The sequence below is a fragment of the Pleurodeles waltl genome, chromosome 2_2, assembly GCF_031143425.1.
Source record: "Pleurodeles waltl isolate 20211129_DDA chromosome 2_2, aPleWal1.hap1.20221129, whole genome shotgun sequence".
Lineage (NCBI taxonomy): Eukaryota > Metazoa > Chordata > Amphibia > Caudata > Salamandridae > Pleurodeles > Pleurodeles waltl.
In genome coordinates, this window is record NC_090439.1 from 274179568 (window position 1) to 274198954 (window position 19387).

The window sequence follows — 19387 nt, forward strand, 5'->3', positions numbered from 1 at the left end:
CCAGCGGAGCGGTGCTTGAGACGGCGGGGCCCAGCGGAGCGGTGCTTGAGATGGCGGGGCCCTGTTCAGCAGTGCCTTTCTTCTCGGCGGGGCCCTGTTCAGCGGTGCCTTTCTTCTCGGCGGGGCCCTGTTCAGAGGTGCCTTTCTTCTCGGCGGGGCCCTGTTCAGCGGTGCCTTTCTTCTCGGCGGGGCCCTGTTCAGCGGTGCCTTTCTTCTCGGCGGGGCCCTGTTCAGCGGTGCCTTTCTTCTCGGCGGGGCCCTGTTCAGCGGTGCCTTTCTTCTCGGCGGGGCCCTGTTCAGCGGTGCCTGTCTTCACGGCGGGGCCCTGTTCAGCGGTGCCTGTCTTCACGGCGGGGCCCTGTTCAGCGGTGCCTGTCTTCACGGCGGGGCCCTGTTCAGCGGTGCCTTTCTTCACGGCGGGGCCCTGTTCAGCGGTGCCTTTCTTCTCGGCGGGGCCCTGTTCAGCGGTGCCTTTCTTCTCGGCGGGGCCCTGTTCAGCGGTGCCTGTCTTCACGGCGGGGCCCTGTTCAGCGGTGCCTGTCTTCACGCGGGGCCCTGTTCAGCGGTGCCTGTCTTCACGGCGGGGCCCTGTTCAGCGGTGCCTGTCTTCACGACGGGGCCCTGTTCAGCGGTGCCTTTCTTCTCGGCGGGGCCCTGTTCAGCGGTGCCTTTCTTCACGGCGGGGCCCTGTTCAGCGGTGCCTGTCTTCACGGCGTGGCCCTGTTCAGCGGTGCCTGTCTTCACGCGGGGCCCTGTTCAGCGGTGCCTGTCTTCAAGGCGGGGCCCTGTTCAGCGGTGCCTGTCTTCTCGGCGGGGACCTGTTCAGCGGTGCCTTTCTTCACGGCGGGGCCCTGTTCAGCGGTGCCTGTCTTCACGGCGGGGCCCTGTTCAGCGGTGCCTGTCTTTACGGCGGGGCCCTGTTCAGCGGTGCCTTTCTTCTCGGCGGGGCCCTGTTCAGCGGTGCCTTTCTTCTCGGTGGGGCCCTGTTCAGCGGTGCCTTTCTTCACGGCGGGGCCCTGTTCAGCGGTGCCTTTCTTCTCGGCGGGGCCCTGTTCAGCGGTGCCTTTCTTCTCGGCGGGGCCCTGTTCAGCTGTGCCTTTCTTCACGGCGGGGCCCTGTTCAGCGGTGCCTTTCTTCGCGGCGGGGCCCTGTTCAGTGGTGCCTTTCTTCTCGGCGGGGCCCTGTTCAGCGGTGCCTGTCTTCACGGCGGGGCCCTGTTCAGCGGTGCCTGTCTTCACGGCGGGGCCCTGTTCAGCAGTGCCTGTCTTCACGGCGGGGCCCTGTTCAGCGGTGCCTGTCTTCTCGGCGGGGCCCTGTTCAGCGGTGCCTTTCTTCTCGGCGGGGCCCTGTTCTTGTCTATCAAGGGAGCCAGACCTGGCCAGGACACCCTGCTTAGTCGCCCTCCGACCGTGCAGTTGCTGGACCCTCCTGTGATGGAGTCCTGGGCCCGTGGGTGTCCTCCGTCCTCCGGGCTTGTGGGGCCCTCCTGGTCCGCACCCCTGCTGGCTGACTTCTCCGCCCTGCTGCCCTTGCCCTCCTTCGATGAGGCTCTCTGGCCCTTGCCTGCCCTTGATGTTGTGGCAGGTGACGGGCCACGACTTTGCTCCTTGGGGGCAGCCGTGTCAGCCTTCTCACGGCGGGCCTTGGTTTTACGGGTTCTCTTTCCAGGGGGGGGGGGGCTGGCTGTTCCCTTGCTGCTGGCCAATGTATCTGTGCTGGGAAAGGGTGGACTCCAAAACCGGTGCACAATGGTCAGACTTGATGCAGGGCTGGTGGTGGCTGAGGTGCTCTTCGGACTCTTACCAGATGGAGGGGGTGGGTCAGGTGGTGCAAAGAGGTCAAGTTTGGAGAGGAAAAGTTTTTTAGGAGCAATGGGAAGAGTAGGTGCAGTGGGTATGGGAGTGGAGGAAGAGGATGTGGTTGTAGGAGAGTCAAGTGTGCTGTCTTTGGGTGCAGGTGCTTGTGACGGAGGCTGTGGTGATGTGGATGGCTGTTGTGTGGGTGGCTGCCTGCGTTTGTGTGTTTTGGAAGAGGGGGTGACAGACACAGTGGGAGAGGACACAGGGGACGTGTAAATGGCAGTGGGGGTGGTGACTGCACGTGTGCGGACTGTACTGGAGGGTGTGGTGGTGATGGAAGTACTGGCTGATGGTGGTGTGCATGCAGGTGTGAGTGGAGACATCACAGGGAGGGGGGAGGGAGACGAGGAGGAGGGGGACACAGAGGTGGTAGTGACTGTTGCCATGGCTGCATCTGGATGTTGCTTGGGTGAATGCTTGTGGGATCTGTGGTGCTTATGTCTGGATGAGCTGCCCTTGGGTGTTGAGGTGTGTGCAGGCTGGTCTGATGTTGTGGATGGGATAGGCTGAGGAACAGGAGACTGGGAGACGGTGGAGGCAGTTAGAAGAGGAAGGCTGGAAACAGGGACAATGGCTGCCGTCAGTGCTGAAGCCAGAGCGTTGAACGATCGCTGATGGGCAGCCTGACCCGAATGAATGCCCTCCAGGTATGCATTGCTCCGATGCACCTCCATCTCTACCCCCTGGATGGCATTCAAAAGGGTAGACTGCCCAACAATGATGGTCTGTAGGAGGTCAATGTCCTCCTCACTGAGGGCAGCAGGGGTAACTGGGGCAGGGCCTGAGGTGCCTGGGGCGAAGGAGATGCCCGCCTTCTTGGGCGAGCGGGCACGGAGCGAAGGCTGAGGGGCTGCTGGGAGGGCGGAGCTGGTGCGCTGGGTGGCGGCTGTACCTGTTGAGGCGGGGGGCACGGATGTTGCTGCCACCGCTAGGGAGCTCCCTTCCGAGGACGTGTCAGTGTCGCTGGTGTCACCACGGGTCCCCGTTGTGGAGCTCCCCTCGCCCTCCGTATCACTGGTGACCTCGGTGTCTGTAGCATGGCCCACCGGGGCCTTGTGAGTTGCAGCTCCCTCGTGTTCCGATGCCAATTCTCCTCCGCCTGATGATGCTAATGCACACATGCACAAGAAGATAAAGAAAAAGGGTGGGGGGAGAAATAAAGACAGGTTGAGTGCATGCATTGTCAACACCGTTGTCGGAGAGGACAGACACAGGAGCCTCCAGCACTACCGGGGTACACTACTCAGTACTTGTGACTAGGCCTACAGGTCTATGGACAACAAATGCACACATGGGTGATGCTGGACCATGGATTGCTGTACTTGGCACCCTACAGAGGTGGGGGGCGGGGCCCAGGGCCATGCCTAAAGGAGGGGACTACAACACAGAAAGCGCCCTGGCCTAATGTCACCCACAGCCCTCCTCCCCCACCGAGGCACCTCCACTGCGCGTAAAAATAGCAGAATGTGCTGGTACTCACCCCCTTGTGTCTGCTGTGATGTCCTCACGGGCCCATCCAAATCGGGGTAGGCCACCGCCAGGATCCGGGACATCAGGGGGGTCAAGGTACGACTGGCACCCCTCCTACGTTGGGAGGCCATCCCCAGCAGTGACTCGGCGGTCTTCCTGGTCCCGCGGCGAATGTCCTCCCACCTCTTTCGGCAGTGGGTGCCCCGTCTGTTGTGGACCCCCAGGGCCCGGACTTCCTTGGCGATGGCACGCCAAATGTCGACTTTCTGATGGGCGCTGACCTATTTGACATGTACAGGGTGGGAAAGGAAATTTCAACATTTTTCTGCATGTTAGATGTGATTGCCCCCCCCTCCCCAACCCTGCCATGTGGCACATGCTCTCATCTGTCGTGCCTTGCACTCCTCATTCGCTCCCCACCCCACCATCTTACATCCACCATACACAACCCAGGCATAGCCCATTCAACGTGCACCCAGTGTACTTACCTGTTGGCCTGGAGGACCGTAGAGTAGCGCATACTGGGGCAGGACCCCATCCACAAGTTTCTCCAACTCTTCTGAAGTGAAGGCAGGGGCCCTTTCCCCAGTCGCAGCAGCCATTGTCTCTTCCAGACCGAGGTCACAGCAGCACTTGCAGTATAGGTCCTCTCCTGTGGATGATCAGGTCTCGAGTGATTAAGCAGATAGAAAATGGCGGTCATGCCTGCGGCGGTGCGTACCGGCGCGGTGCGTACCGCGACCGCCGGCGCACATCGTCATTGGCTCCTTAGACCCATAGGGTGCAATGTTAACCAATGCGCCTTCGCACTGCGGTCTTCGACCGCCTACCGCCACGGTGTGCCACGCCAGCGCGTTAACCTCACATCCCACTGTCACACTTCACAGGTCAGGCAGCCGCCATTGCAAGGGCCCACATGGCTTAATTGCTACTGCGTCACACAGGCCTAGGCCTTGCATTGCCACTCATGCAAGCCTTTCAATGCATAGCGATTCGTGTACTGTGCAAGCTGGGTGAACGTACCTGTGGGTTGCTTGACTCTGTGCTCCATGTTGTCCTTCCTAGGCACCGTCCGCTGGGACTTGCGAGGAGAAGGATGAATCCTCCCGTGTACCGACCGCTGGTGGACCTGTCGACAATGGAAGAACGACATATTATACTTCGATATCGACTTGACCGAGCCACTATACATGAACTGTGTGCCCAGCTGGAGCCAGACCTGATGTCCCCCATCCGCCAACCCACAGGGATTCCCCCTCTGGTGCAGGTTCTGCCAGTACTCCATTTTTTGGCAAGTGGGTCTTTTCAGACAACAGTGGCCATGTCATCAGGGATTTCTCAGCCTATGTTTTCTAAGGTTTTGTCCAGAGTGTTGTCTGCCCTGATGAAATACATGCGGAGATACATTGTTTTCCCTGAGGAGGGTGATTTGGCCACTGTGAAGGGTGATTTCTATGGCCTTGGACATATCCCCAACATCATTGGTGCCATTGATGGGACCCATGTGGCTTTAGTACCCCCAAAAGACAATGAGCAGGTGTATAGAAATAGAAAAAATTACCATTCGATGAATGTCCAGGTGGTCTGTTTGGCTGACCAGTACATCTCCCATCTAAATGCCAAGTTCCCTGGGTCAGTGCATGACGTGTATGTCATGCGAAATAGCAGCATCCCTTATGTGATGGAACAGCTACAGAGATACAGTGTGTGGCTAATAGGTGACTCTGGTTACCCCAACCTGCCTTGGCTATTGACCCCAGTGAGGAATCCCCGGACCAGGGCAGAGGAACGGTACAATGAGGCACATGGGCGAACTAGGAGGATTATAGAACGGACCTTCGGGGTCCTGAAGGCCAGGTTTAGGTGCCTGCATATGACAGGTGGATCCCTAATGTACTCACCAAAGAAGGTGTGTCATATCATCGTGGCCTGCTGTATGCTTCACAATCTTGCATTGCGACGCCAGGTGCCTTTCCTGCAGGAGGATGGTCCAGATGGTGGTGTTGTAGCAGCTGTGGAGCCTGTGGAGAGTGAAGAGGAGGAAGACGACGAGGACGACACGGACAACAGGGACACAGTTATACAACAGTATTTTCAGTAGCACACAGGTAAGAATCACCCACGCCATTTTACATTTACTTCTGGCCTCCTGCATCTCTACTTTCTGTGTTTCCCCCCAGTTCCTTTTAACTGATTTTTGACTTTCCCTTCCATTTTCAGAGCTGTATGACCCACAGTGTGACTTCTGCTTTGTTTGCCCATGGACTAATGCTTATTGACATTGGTATGTTGTCATCACAATGTAACTGAACATTATTGCACCGTTATGTGTAATACATTTGTAAAGAATACAAGCAGACTTCTGAAATTTGAAGTGCAATTGGTGATTTATTTTAAGTGCTGCATATATGTCCATGATAGTAAAACGGTGATGGGTGGGGGTGGAGTAATGTCCATGGCAGAGTCCAGTTCTCAGTAGCACAGGTGCATTGTCCATATGCCTGTGGAAGGATGGAGCAGGGGCAGTTCAAGGTTGGACAGGGTGACAATGTGGGACAGTGGGATGACATCAGGGGGTATCTTATGCTGGCGGGGGTCTTGGCATCCTACTCTGTCTTCTTGTGTGATCTCAGGTTCCGCTTGCGGGGTGGTTGATCTTCAGCAGGAGGTGGGGTTCTGGTGGCCTGTCGTTGTGTGGGGGCCTCCTGTCCACTAGCGCCGGCGGAAGTGTTAGGCTGTTCGTCGTCCGGGCTAGTGACAGGGGCCCTTTGGGGGGCGACATGGTCCCGCAATGTGGTGACTATCTGGTTGAGGGCCAGGACGATGGTCCCCATTGCGGTACCGATGTTCCTGAGTTCGTCTCTGAACCCCATGTACCGTTCCTCCTGCTCTGCCTGGATCTCCTGGAACCTGGCCAGTACCGTCGCCATCGTCTCCTGGGAGTGGTGGTATGCTCCCATGATGGTGGTGAGGGCCTCTTGGAGAGTGGGTTCCCTGGGCCGGTCAACCCCCTCTCGCACAGCAGCCCTCCCAGTTCCCCTGTTTCCCCGGGCCTCTGTCCCCTGGACGGTGTGCCCACTACCACTGCCCCCAGGTCCCTGTTGTTGTTGGGGTGGTGGGTCAGCCTGGGTGCCCTGTAGTGGCGGACACACCGCTGATTGACGCGTCCTGGAGACAGAGGCATGGGCCCGCTGGGTTGGAGCTGTGCTGGTATTCCCAGAGGTGGTTGGGTCTGCTGTGGCCTGTGTCTGTGTGTGGGGAACCGACTGTCCAGAGGTCCCCGATGGTCCGGGCTGGTCATCAGGTTCTAGGTCGACAGAGCTGCTGTCATCACTGGGGGCCTGTTCTGGGGGCGGGATGGACAAATCTGGACCCTCCTGGCCGGTGTGTTGGCGTTCGGGCCCTGCAGGGGTAAAAGAGTATGGTTATTGCTTCTGTGTGTGACATGGCGTGCGATTTGTGGGTGCCCTTGTCCCCCAGTGCTGGCATTCCCTTGTGGGAGGAGTTGTGAGGGTGGTTTGTGGGGGGGGATGGGTATGTGCAGTGGTCATGCTTAGGTGATGGGTGTCCATGGTTTGTGTTGGCATTCAGGGATTGGTGTTGTGTTGGGTGGGTTGTGCTGGTGAGACATTTGCAGGGAGGATGTGTGCTGGGGGGTTGGGGGTGAGGGTGGGGGTGTGGGTTGGCATGCTGGTGGTTGGGGGGGGTGAAGTAGTTGAGATTAGACTTACCAGAGTCCATTCCTCCGCCTACTCCAGCGAGGCCCTCAGGATGCAGGATGTTCAAGACCTCTTGCTCCCATGCTGTGAATTCGGGTGGAGTGGGTGGGGGGTCCGCCGCCAGTCTTCTGCACAGCGATGTTGTGTCTTGACACCATCGACCGCACCTTCCCCCGTAGGTCGTTCCAGCGCTTTCGGATGTCTTCCCGGTTTCTGGGATGCTGTCCCACTGCGTTGACCCTGTCGACGATCCTTTGCCATAGCTCCGCCTTCCTGGCTATTGTGGTGTGCTGCACCTGTGTGCCGAATAGCTGGGGCTCTACCCTAATTATTTCCTCCACTATGACCCTGAGTTCTTGGTCCGAGAACCTGGGGTGTCTTTGGGGTGCCATAGGGTGGTGTGGGGTGGTGTTTGTGGTGATGAGTGTGGTGTGTGTGGTGGTGTGTGGTGTTTTGTGCGTGGATGTAGTGTGGGTGATGATGTTGTGTTCCTCTGTGTGTTGGGGTTTTCGATAGCTGTGCTCTCTCTCTCTCTCTCGCCTTCTCTCCGAATTTCTAGTAGTGGGGGTTTGTGGGTGATGTGGGTGTGTGTTTTATAGTTGATTGGATGTGTGGGAGTGGTGTTTGTATGTGTATCAGGTGTGTGTATTTCAAATTGTCCAATGTGGCTGTGTTTTGGAGCTGGGTGTGTATTTTGACCGCGGCGGTGTGTAACGCCAATGGAATACTGCGGTTAAATGACCGCCGCATGGATTCGTGGGTCGTAATGGCATGGGCGTGTTTGTGTTGGCGTGACGGTGGAGGTTTGATCATCTCCAGTTTATCGCTGACCGCTGATGAGGCGGCCTTCCGTGGATGTCGGGTTTTTGGCGGTTTGGCAGTTGTGGGTCAGAATGACCGTGGCGGTTTACCGCGGCCGCGGCGGTAGAATGGCGGTCTTCTGACCGGCGGTAAGAGCCTTTTACCGCCGAGGTCAGAATGACCCCCTTAATGTGTTTAATTGTGTTAGTGTTTTTATTTCAACTATATTTTAATCTGGGCTGCTAAATTTGTGAGTGTAGTGTGGGAATTTAATTAAATAATCAATTAATATTTTTTTTAGTTGATATTAATTAAAAAATAATAATAATTATGTAAAATGTTTAATTGTTGTTTAAATTTATATCTATAATTTTTATGTCAACCTTTAAAAATATTTTTGGTGAATTAATTGAGTTTTTAAATTATGTTATGTTATGTGTTTTAAGTGAACTGCCCCCTTCTGAGTGCAACACTTTCTTTACTGTTAAATGGACTGGAGTGGGAATAGCAAATGTTACCCCTCTTTAGTCAAACGTTTTCCCTACTGTTGACACACTGGAGTGGGAATAGTACATTTTACCACTCTGGAGTCCAGCTCTTTCCCTACTGTTCCACAGACTGGAGTGAAAATAGTAAATGTTACCCCGCTGGAGTGTGATGCTTTCCCTACAGTTTCACAGAATAGAAAGGGAATAATAAATGTTAACCCTCCAGAGTCCAACGCTTTCCCTACTGTTGCACAGACTGGAGTGGGAATAGTGAATTTTACTCCAATGAAGTAGGTATTATTATTATATGGTTATATATATATATATATATATATATATATATATATATATATATATGACCATGTTTCTGTAGGAAAATCGTTTTTTGACTTGCCTACATCTTTGGTGCATTTTGACAGATCTTCATAAACAAAGGAGTGCAGGTCATTGATGTGAATGGAAAATTTCAGGGTGATCTGTAAACCGAGGCCTGAGAAAAAGGAGGGGTCAAAAAAGTGCATTTCCCATGTTAATTCCCTTAGGAGTTTTGAACACGACTACAGCCTGAACCTCTGGAGAGAATTACACCAAGACTGGCAGAAAGTTTGATTTCTTTCCACAGATTGTGCTTTTTAGGGTTGAGTGCGCAAGCCTGCTGTAATTTCTCTGTGGGCTTTTAACCATAGCCACTGCATGCCCATCAGTTTCATTGGTTTGTGGCCTTGCCTTTTAAAAATCGCTTGATTTTATTTGTGAAAAGCATGCATACGTCATGCCTTTTCTGGTGTTTAGCCCTCCTCGAGTGTACCAGCTAACTACTAAAAACATACGAGGCTCCATGTTTTCAGCATGGTTTCTGGACTACTTTTTATTTTTATTTCCTACCAGCGCGACCTCACTGCACATTTGCCGATACGTTTGACTGCAGGCGACCTTCTGTTTCATTTTGTGTACTCCTTCACTCTCATGGCATGACGCTTTAAATTGGGTCACTTATGTAAAACCGTATTACTTTTCATTTCCTTTTTATGTGGCAATAAAAGTCCAGTTACAACTTTGCAGTGCTACTAGCTCTAAGTCATGCAAATTCGAGACCCATTGCATTACAAAGACTTGTTGTTATTTGGTGTAAATCCTTTCAGTAGTTGTTGAGAAATTTAAGAAAATCCCAATTTGTATATCGTGGGCTGTAGATCCTTCCCGACGACTTCACAAAGAATCATGCAGGGAAATGCACAGCCCTGATTGGTTGCCAACACTTCAACCAGGAATTTTTGGCAGTCATCTTGGGATTCAGCTTCATTCAGGTCCCACAAAAAAAGTTAAAAAAAAGAAAAGAGGACAGGGTAGGAATACCCTGACCCCCAAGTCTTGTTCTTGGTCTCCCAGAGGGATCTCAGAGGGGCAAAAAAGCATTGTTTTCACTTTTCCTGAAAATCTGTGAAATTTGCAAATTTGCGGCAAAAATGTTTAAAAGACAAGTGCAGTCTCCTGCTCTTGTTCTTAATTAAGCCCTGGGGTGGGCCAGGTCCCGGGGAAAGTCGGGAGGGGCCACAGAGCCTCCCTCCAAGGAATTAGTTATGCCCCAGAGAAACACCACCTTCCTGGGCTTAAAGTAAATAGCATGCGGGGAGGCCTCATGCCCCCAGGGACCACCACCACCCAGGGGTAGAAAACATTAATTGTAATAGGGGCACCCTACGGACCCCACTGCCCCAGGGATCACCATCTCCACAGGGCAAAATAGTATAATTATAAAAGAGGGTTCCTGTGGAACCCCTTGGGCCCCAGGGACCACCACCTCCCCTGGACTACTAAATAAAGTAATGAAGGGGGGTCCATCATGGACCCGATCCCAGAGATCACCACCTTCGTGGGGCTAAGTCAAATGTTGGAGGGAGCACATGACCCTGAGGACCATCACCCCCACCCTAAGGGCCAGCTCCAGCTGTGTTCCAGGGTGCCCACCCATGGGACATAGCTGTTTGCTCAGATTTGGTGGGAGCTTTGAAAGCTCCTGCCAATTCAGAGCAAACACTCTGCTTCCAGTGGGAGAGAGCTGTCAAAGTGCTCTCGACCACTGCAAGCAAAGGTTTCACCTCTTTTCCTGCCCACAGAGATGTGGGCAGGGAAGGAGATTAAATAATTGCTCTTGCACACAGTAGCTTAATGTTTAGTGGCTCCCTGTGTGCAAGAGCAATGCCAGCTCCCACAGGAGGTGGAGAGCCGGCTGGAACCACATGAGCCTGAGCCTCTCCTCGTGGTCCTATTGCATACTGTAGACATGACTAGGCCCAGGGGGATGGGGTCCCTGGGGTGGAAATCAGTCAAGGGAGGGGGGCTCTCCTCCCCCACTGAATTGTGGTGGGCCCCAGCAATGGGGTCCCTGGTGTCAAAATCAACCAAGAGATGGAGGCCACACTGCTCCCTCTCCCATTGAATTGTAGTGGACCCCTAGGGATGGTGTCCCCAGGACTGAAATCATCCCAGGGGGCTAACATTGACGTGCCCCAGCCCCATCCACTTGTTAGTATGCAAAGTCCTTCCCACATTTTGCCAGGAATGATAGCCCTTACCAGAGGGCCCCCAATACATTTCTTGCTGATTTTGGTGGCCTGTAATCGATGCTGAGGAATATAGGGATATCACCACCAAACAAAGAAGCACTTATGTCATATAGCTAAGAGGAAGGACCCTTGTTTAGTGGAGATTTACATCTCTGTAGTCGCATTGGCCTATTTATAAGAGGATTCATGTTATCACAGAATTCTGGAGAAAGACACACGAGGAATAATCACATTGCCAAACGCACACAATGTTGCTGGAGACATTTCCTCACGGTCCATTACGCAGCTGTGTATAAAACACACTTGGCATTTACTCAATGAGGTAGCACTTACTAACTAACTTGTAGAAAGTAATTCAGGTGGTTAGACATTTTGTGCAAATCTGTGGACTGTTATTGGATAAATGGTCAGGTGCTGGTCCTATGTGGCTGAGTCACCCATGCAGCTACTCTCACACCCACACAGACACTCACACACCCACTTAAAGACACACTCAGACACTCATGCACCCACTCAAAGACCCTCTTAAAGACTAATGTACTTAAACACAGACCCACTCAGACACTCATGCACCCACTCACAGACCCACTTAGACACTTGTGCATCTACTCACTGACCCACACAGATATTCATGCACCCACTTTCAGATCCTCTCAGACATTCATGCACCCACTCACAGACCCACTCAGGGTCACACACCCACTCACAGATGCATTCAGAGACTCATGCACTCACTCACAGACCCACTCAAAAATGAATGCACTCATTCACTGATGCCTTAAGAGACTCCTGTACCCACTCACAGGCCTACTCACACACACACTCATAGACTCACTTAGACACTCACACATGCACTCACAAACTAACTCAGAAACTGACGTCCCTACTCACAGAGCTAATCAGACACTCACACACCCACAGAAAGAGCCACTCAGACACTCACACCCACTCACAGGCCTACTGAGATGATTATGCACTCACTCACACACCCACTGTCAAAGGTTAGTGGTTACAATTAGCAAATAAATTTTTTTAAAAACCTTAGAAATTCACTTAAAAAATCAAAGGTTACAGGAACGTTATAGTTGAGAAACAACATTAAAAAATCTTAGAAATTCACTGAAAAAAAACCCATAGGTTATAAGGATGTTATAGTTAAGAAATAAAAAACTTAGAAATTCACTGAAAAAGCTAAAGGTTACAGGTATATTATAGTTAGAATTAAATTTCACTCGTACAAAACCAGTGAAATTCAGCAGTTCTAGCTAAGTGAGCTAAGTATAGTTACACCCCACAATGCACTGTTTATGACCTCACACATGACATCACTCATGACATGGTCAGTGACACCACTGATGACATCTCAAATAACATAGCTGATGACATCACTGATGACATCACCCACAGAGGCAATCACACGCCCACTCTCACCCTAATTCAACCTCTCATATACCCACTCACACAACCACTCAGATACCCATTCACAAGTACTCACACAACCACTCACTCATCCATAAAGCCACTCACAAACCCACTCTCTCATTCATGCATGCACTCACACAACCACTCACTCACCCATACAGCTACTCATACAACCTGTCACATACCCATACAGCCACTCACAGAGCTACACAATCACCCATACAGCTACTTGCACACCCACTTACTCACCTATAAAGCCTCTCACACATCCACTCACTCAATCATACGACCTCTCAAAACGGCCACTTACTCACCCATACAAGCACTCACACACTCACTTACACAACCACACAACCACTTAGATGCCCATTCACACATTCATACAATCACTGACACGTCCGCTCACTCACCTATACATTCATTCACACAGACACTTACTCTACAATACAGCCCCTCATACAGCAACTCACTTAACCATACTGCCACTCGAACAGCCACTCCCTCTCCAATACAGCCACTTACACAGTCATTGACTAATACAGCTATTCAGACACTCACTCACCCATACAGTCATGTACATACCCATTCACCCACCCATACAGCCACTCATACACCCATTCAAATCTCCCATGCAGCTACTGACAGACTCACACACTCACTCACTCACCAATATAGACACTCACACAGCCACTCACCCACCCACACAGCTAGTCACATACCTACTTATACAACCATACAAGCACTCAAACACCCATACAGGCACTCACACATCCTCTCACAATGGATACACACAGCCACACAGCCACTCACATAATATATGCTAGAAATAGTACCAATCATTAGTAGCACAGAGAGTATACTATTTTAACTTTTTCCGAACCTTGATATGCTTGCTTATAATGCTTAACACTCATACAATGTTTAGAAAACACTAATTGGATGATGTCATCAGTGATGTCACTGACCATGTCATGAGTGATGTAAGTGAGGGGGTGTAAGTTATAGTTAACTTAGGTAACTAAAACTGGTGAAGTTTACTAGTTTTGTACAAGTGAAATATGAGCCTTACTACTATAATGTCCCTGTAACCTTTGTTTTTTTCAGTGAATATTTATTTTGAGAGAGAGAGAAATGTTTAATCAAAGAATGTCACTGCAGTCCTGAGAAGTTCATATTTCCGTTTGTTTCATCACAGATGTCGTCTGCATTACATCAAATACCACCAACCCGTTTCGAATATTGTCTTGTTCATGGTGGTTTGCAAAAAAGTGAGTTCCCTTCTAATTAGTCGGTTTATACTATGGCACATGAGAGGGCATTGTGGGAGTTGTTTTCCAATATTAATTTGCTTCTTCTTAAAATAGGGTAGCGACTCAGTATTTCTAAAACTTCCAAGAGGCAGTATAACATAGCTAAATATTTATAAGGTCTTTCAAAGATCAGAGAGTATAATTGACTCAGTTCAAATTAACAGTTCCACTCAGTGCTGGTGATCTTTCCGCTTACATTTCCTCATTATCCCTGAGATTACATGTTTGTCAATTGCCATCTCAATGTCAATACGTGCACCAACAATAATAATTCTGCTAATAACAATTGCTTGTACATTTACTCATAATTAAATTCTTTAAAGTTCCCAGTGTACCTCACTGATGTGGCGATTAGAAGTTATTTCTCCATATGGTTAAGCTCTCAGGTCCGTTTCCACTGATTCTTTCTTCAATGCACAGGTCGCATCTATACCAACTGGCACTAAGGTTGCCGTTGTAGAGTTGTTACAAGGCTTAAGGAATATTGGGTAAATAAGATATGCTAGGGATCAAAGCCACCATACCACGACATTTTAGGTCCAATGTTTCTGTAAAATGTGCTGTTATATGTTTTTGACCATCCTCGTTTCCCACTCTGCATCGTTTTCCTGCATTTGAGAGATTGATGGGCTTTTAGACATCCAGTAGGGTCTCTACAACAAGAAGAGGTTGTATACTATGGCAACTCATCTCATCGTCATATGAGTAAAATGAGTAACCTTAACACTTAGATTTTTCATTTTACCTCTACCATTGGCTTTGAGAAGAGCTTTGAAACAGATATGCTCTCCATCCCTCCCCAAAACCGTTGATTGATTTATTTAGGATGGAACTACAATTATCTTGGGATGGTAGTGAAAAAGATATCAGCTTGTCAATCCAATGAATAGCTGCAATTATGAAATCAGCAGGATTCTCTGATGGAAATATTGGTTACTAATACAAATCAATAGGTGAACTTGACCAGAGTTTGCACTCAAAGTGTGAGCCTGTGGCAATTTTAGCTAAGATTTGTAATCAATCATACACTTATGGCAAATGTAGTCTTACCATCATTCATTAAAGTTTAACCATTATTGAACAAAAAACCCTCTGAACATTTTCATTGAGTTGACCTCTGAAAAGTTCTGTGCTGCATTGCTCAAGGCCTCCCACAATCTATGTTTGAAATTTGTGCTTTCTGAGGTTTGTGTCTGTGCAATACCTTGCCCCTTTTCTGTAAGGGTTATTTGGGTATTTTGCAATTTGAATGGCTTTGGAGCATTTATATCAGCACCACTTAAAATTACTGAGATCATCTGAAGAGCTTTAATGGAAGTAAAACATCATGATGTCAGGAATGTACCTTAGTGAAAATGGAATTGCTTAAGTTAAAAACGACCTAATTGAAAATTGGTCAGTACTTTGCTGTTAATCGAGTAATCGAGTAATGAAAGTACACTAAAATATGCAAATACCATATATATCATGATGTATGCATTTATGTATGAATAGAACATTAAGGCCCTGATTACGAGTTAAGTCGCTTTTTATTTTCCCTGATAAATAATGATACCATGGGGTACGTTATTTACTGGATGTGATATAAAACACCTATTATGAGCCCATGGGGAATAACATGCAGATTTTGATGTGTAATGTTCCAAAATCCAAATGATTTAGTAAATAACTTATGATGTGCTCTAGGACATTTTGGCAAACTAAACCTGCTGAAAATCAACCAAGCTTGAGTTATTTAACACACCCGATGCATAAAATACCTCTGAATGTTTAACTTTGACCTAAGCGTAAATAGGAGTTTACGCACGGGTTGGACTATTAGGAGCAACTCGTAATCAGGCCCTAAGAATAAAAGGAGAGGAAGCTGGGCTGTGGGCAGTTAATACATTGTGAGGAAGTGTTAAAGAGGTAAGTCTTCAACCTTTTCCTAAATTCTAGCAGCCTTAAGGCAGTCCTCATTTTTACAGAGATGTTGTTCTAGATCCTGAGTGCAAAGAATGAAATGGTCCGTTGTTTTTCTTTTTTTCACTCCTTAGTCTATCATATGATGGTGTCCTGGCTACAAGTGAGTTGAGAACCACCTGAGAAGGTGAATTTGTGTGCTAGATATGCGAGGGTGCTGGTGATAACTTTGTAAATGACGCAACTTGTTTTGACGATGGTGCTGGCTGGCAAGGGGAGCCAATGGAGTTCCATCAGGTTAAGGGTTATGTGATCATATTTCTTCAGGCTCTGAATGAGACATTCTGTGACATGCAGGATGCCCATAAGTGGTGCCAGAGTGCATTACGATAATCCAGATGTAAAAGTAGAAAGGCTTAAACAGTAGTTCTCAGGTTACTTTCTAGGAGAAAATCTAGTAGGGCTGAGTATCAGGTCAACAAAACTTCACAATATAGAGATAGAGGCCCAGATTCTGGTAGATGATAGGCAGTGCAGCGCAGCACCCAAAGTTGCTGCATTGCGTGTCAAGAAGAGAGCAGGAGTGTGCCATATTCTGATAGAAATGGCACTCTCCTCCACTTTCCCTAGTGCCGGCACTGTTTTCAACTGCCATGTGCCACACACCTTGGTGGCATAGCGCTAGAGTGTGTGTGTGAGTCTAGCATAGGTTTTGTACAGGAAGGGTATCTTTCTCATACAAAATACTATGCCTAGATAAGTGCAAATGCTTTCCCTACTTTGTATGTGTGCTATACAGTGCAGCAGACATGTAAAGTAGGAAAAACAGGGAGAAATAAAAACATTTCTCCCTTTTGTGCCTGCTTTTAAAAGGCAATTTTCTTTTTTTTTGGCACTAAACCCTTTCTTCTGATGTTTCAGAATAGGGTTTAGCTTCAAAAAGCATAGTTGGTAGCATGGATACGCCCAAGTACTACCAATGTAATGCCCTCTTGACTCAAAATAATGCAAAGAAGAGTTTCATGCTGCTTTGAGCTACTTTGCCACACAAACAAACACAAATACCTATTTGCGTTGGTGTGAAAATGCCCAAAAAAAGTTTTGCGTTGGATTAGCGTTAAAAAAGTAATGCTAAACTGATGCTAAAGCTTTGAGAATCTGGGCCCGACTTTTCTTATATCATCAGAAAATCTTGGTTTGTTTGGCTAGCTCACAGTACCACATCTAAAACCCCTAACCTTTTAGGGTGACAGATGTTGTGGGTAATCTGAAACAATAACCACTCCAATTCCCAAGGAATTTATGGAAACAGAGCTAACCCTTTTCTTTGGCAATTTTGCACTCCCACGTTGTTGCAAAGAATACATTTTTAAAATCATTGAAAAAATCTTACCCGTGTCCTTGTAAATAAAATGTAAGATGCAATTATCAAGCAGATGAAATACATCATTGTATTAAGCAATATTAGAATGGTGACAAACACAAACAATTCAACCCTGTCAATCGTTCCTAATTTTACTCCTATCTGTCATTAGTATCCATAAACTATAGAGAGCATATCAGGTGTACCCTTCTGCCAGAACCTGTTGGAATGATCTCAGCCAATACCTTGGCATTATGTGTCAGGAAGCTGGCCTTAGTATAGTAATGCATGCACCCATCTAAGGCCCGTATTTATACTTTTTTAGTTACAATTGTATTTTGTAAGTTTGCGCAGCTTTTGCATAAAAAAATGATGAAAATGCGGTGCTGAAAAAGTATAAATACGGGCCTAAGTGTGCAGACCGGCACACTCCTCTTTGATGGCTATCTTTTTTCTCAGGATGAAGTTCGGGGCCAGCGGGATCTGCATCTCAGTCACGGCTCACAGCATTTCCATGATAACTCCAGTGCTAAGTGCCTCTTACCGATTTCAGCATGGACGCTGTTTAAATAATAAATCACTATCCTTATTGTACTGTGACAGAGGTGCAGAACAGAGTCTTCAGTTAGTCTGGAGAGAAAGAGTATTCTCCTGTAAGGACAAAAATATAACAGGAGCATCATTCGTGAAAATAAGGGTTAGAAGCCATCAAAAGTCATTTTTAAAGTCATCAAGTCAGGTTTGTACTGTAGTTTGTTTATTCTTCTTGGTAAATATCAGGAATTCTGCTCAGTTTGGTTGGGATTCAGGCGCTTCAGGAGGGCACTAGGAATCTGGAAACACATAAATGTGTAGATGGGAAAATTGCGGCTAAACTAGCTGACAAGGACTGTAGTAGGGGCTGCAGTATGGATGCTGGGCATGGGGAAATGGACATGTAAATGTGGTTATACAGGAGCCACTAGGACTTGCTCCCTGCAGCTCAATTCAAGATTTGGGGGCTGGGCAGTCTCAGCCTGAAGAGAAGGGTCAATTCTTGGCTAATTTATCCAGCAATGCAATCCAGCCTATTTTCACTTAGTTGTACAGTTATTTTAGCCATATTTATAGACATGTTATTTTAGGAACTAGGCCTGCTGTGTGCACTTTAGCCCAGCTACATTTTATTCAGCTTTGTTTTATTTTTCTAGCATTGGTCACGTTTGTGGTGCTATTTTCTTTTCTTTATCTAGTTGTTCTTTTGCCTAGGAAGGCATTGGATTTCTAGTAGGACATTCTTCTCACTTTTTGTTTTCCTTAAGGCTGCAACCGCATAGAGTTGCCGGCAAAGTGGTATGCTGTGTCTCCATCATTCTCAGAAACACACACATCCTTACGTGGGGACATTTTCTTAGGACATCAGCTGTTTTATTATAAAAACACTTCTGTGTCCCATACACGTTAGAGGGAGATTCCAGTCAGATGACCACGACTGTATGCTGATTGCTGCCTGCCTTCGCAACAGCTGCTTGCTCAGACTACTCGATCCCTGGCCTACATGGGGATGGTGCCTTTCTAGACAACAGGCTTCCTTGCTCAGATATGGGGGATGATGTCTTCCCAGGGGTGAAAGCTGAAGGGTGGATTAGGGCTTATCACGCTGTGATCTAACATAGCTTAGGAAGGAACCACATGTATTATTCATAGTGAAAGTATGGTGGGACTTTTCCTGTGTTTCACTCTTCTTCTCACAATTTTGCTTCTAGCGTGTTTTATCATCCTAGTTATTGCAATTCATGCCATTTTATCTAAGATGTAGTTAATTCAATAAACCTTATTGAACCATTCTCTGCCTCTGGTTGTCTTTGCATATGTGAGACTAATGTAACAAAGAAAAAAGGATGAGATCTGATTGACCACGATTCCCTAGAGAAGTCATATCCGTCATGTGCTTGGTTGCGACAATCATCCCTGCACGTGGGCAGAAATGAGGCGCTGCTAATTAGCCAGAAAACCCAGATTAGGCTGACAGTAGTCGCATGGTGTGGGATTGGGCTCAGTTCCCCACAGTTTAGGTGATTCTGCCGCCCAAATCCAGTAGCCTCATTTGCTTGATGAGATCCTACATGACATGGCCTCGCCAACATTTGGTCAGGTACTACTTTTTGGATCCTCTTGAGTATCACTGTCTCACTATGGGATATAGGCACTTCAATACTTTATAAGGAGATGTCCGTGGTATTGAGAATTTCCTTCTTACCTAGGTAGGTAGTACCTATCCAAATGTGTGGGTTGTTCAAGCTGGAACCTTAAAGGGATCAATCCCCATTTGGTGTCCTTATCGCTAAACAAATACCTTTACTATTACCATGGTGAATCCAGAATGGATAGCAATTGCAGTAAACATGCAACAACCCCTCACTACTCATTCATTAGCACATGTCCTCACAGGCCAGGGGGTTCCAGTAACATTTGTAGTCGAGGCTCATCCAGCCTACAGAACATAA